Source organism: Rhinolophus sinicus, chromosome 15 (assembly GCF_057876585.1).
Source record: "Rhinolophus sinicus isolate RSI-liver-muscle chromosome 15, RSI-T2T, whole genome shotgun sequence".
Lineage (NCBI taxonomy): Eukaryota > Metazoa > Chordata > Mammalia > Chiroptera > Rhinolophidae > Rhinolophus > Rhinolophus sinicus.
The window spans coordinates 93,482,298-93,484,450 of record NC_142515.1 but is presented as its reverse complement, the minus strand read 5'-3'; the positions used below and the strand labels follow the sequence as shown (position 1 = coordinate 93,484,450).

Sequence of the window (2,153 nt, the reverse complement as noted above, 5' to 3'; positions counted from 1 at the left end):
GCAAAGAGTTTAACTACAATTAGGGCTAAACAACTCCAGAGGGAACAGATGTGACCCTGACCCTTTTCAGCTCTAGGTGACAGCAATGGTTTTAAAACGTGGCATCAGGATGGTCTTGGGGGGGTTAGAAACACTCAGATTCCTTAGATTCTCACTCTGTAGGTCTGGTGGGGACTGTTTGTCTATATGTAGGTCTCATGGCAATCTCCCTTCTTTCTGAGATTATCTATTTGGGAAAAAAGTTTTGGGTCTCACCTCCGCTGCTTCCTGGGTGGTTCTTGGCTAAACTGTGGGAAGCCCTACTTTGTTTCTGATCACCATCCTATACCTTCTGGCTGGTAGCAGAAGTGAACATGCACATGATGCTTGTGGCTGCCAGACCTCTAAATCCTGAGTGTTTTTACTCTGAGAAAATAGAGACCTACTGCCAGGACACAAACAACTTGACCTTGAATAGTAGATCTCACTGGGTGCTCTTTGGCCCACTGCTTTGAGTTGAATTGTGGTCTTCGCCTTCCCCTCCCCCCAAATAATTATGTTGTCATCCTAACCCCTTTAGAATGTAACCTTACAGGGTCTTACAGAGGTAATCAGTTAAAATAAGGTCATTAGTGTGAGCCTTAATCTAATATGACTGGGATCCTTGTAAGAAGGGGAAATTTGGACACAGGCACACATGCAGGGAGAACACCATGTGAAAATGATGGCCCTCTGCAAGCCAAGACAGCAGCCTGGAACAGATTCTTCCTTCACAGCTCTCAGAAGGAACCAACACCTTGATCTTGGACTTCTAGCCTCTAGAACTGTGAGAAAATACATTTCTTTTGTGTAAGCCCCCCCCCCCCCGTTGGTGGCACTTTGTTACAGCATGCCTAGCAAACCAATACAGTTGACCCTTGAACAACACAGGAGTTGGGGTACCAACACCCCACCACATAGTCGAAAATCCACATATAATGTTTAACTCCCTGAAAACGCAAATAGCCTACTGTTGACCTGAGGCCTTACTGATAACGTAAACAATCAATTAACTCATATTTTGTATGTGTATGTATTAAATACTGTATTCTTACAATAAAGTAAGCTACAGAAAAGAAAATGTTATTAAGAAAATCACAAGGGAAACAGGAAGTGGAACCAAAACAAAGGAGCGGCAACCTGTGCAGGCCTGCTTCCTGCCTCTCTTCGGTGGTCATCTGGGCCCTGGCCGCAGACTCCAAGGAGGCATCTGACTATGTCCAACATGGAGAAACACCTCTTCAACCTAAAGTTCGAGGCCAAAGAACTGAGCAAGAGTGCCAAAAAAATGAGACAAGGAGGAAAAGATCAAAAAGGCCAACATTAAAAAGGCCATTCAGAAGGGTAACAGGGACGTTGCAAGGATACACGTCGAACATGCCATTCGCCAGAACCAGGCTGTGAATTTCTTGAGTATGAGTGAACGGGTTGATGTGGTAGCTGCCAGTGTCCAGATGACAGTGACGATGAGCAAGGTGACCAAGTCAGTGGCCGGGATGGTTACGTCGATGGAAACGACATTGAAAGCCATGGATCTGGAAAAGATTTCTGCCTTGATGGACAAAGTCGAGCACCAGTTTGAGACACTGGACGTCCAACAGCAGCAAATGGAAGACATGATGAGCAATACCATGATGATGACCACTCCCCAGAACCAGGTAGAAATGCTGCTCCAGGAAATGGCAGACGAGGCCGGCCTAGACCTCAACATGCAGCTGCCGCAGGGGCAGACCAACTCCATGGGCACGAGTGTGGCTTCAGCCGAGCAGGATGAACTGTCCCAGAGACTGGCCCTCCTGCGAGATCAAGTGTGACCGCAGAACCCACTCAGGTTTCCAGGCTGTAGTCACCTTCTGAAATGCTCTCTGTGTATTAGAAAGATACTAGATACTAGAAATTTGAATATGCCAGAATGCTGAAATGCTCTTTATTTAAGATGCTTCTACCTTTGGGTTTATAGTGCTCTCAGATACATTAAGAAATTCCAGGCTTTCTTCACCCTTAACTGGATTTTAAAGTTCTGTATAGCTTGTGATGGTGTGTATTTTAACAGCTGCCTTTTAACAGGACTAGCCAATTTGGTGTATGTGAGACTTTCTCAAAAATTTCATCGAAACTCTAGTTTTCTGCCCAAA

At 45.3% G+C, this 2,153-nt stretch overlaps 1 pseudogene; it reads left to right on the top strand.

The window, feature by feature from the left end:
• The first annotated feature begins 1,234 nt into the window (after positions 1–1,234).
• On the top strand, positions 1,235–1,832 carry LOC109435992 (charged multivesicular body protein 1b-like; annotated as a pseudogene).
• Positions 1,833–2,153: the final 321 nt, after the last annotated feature.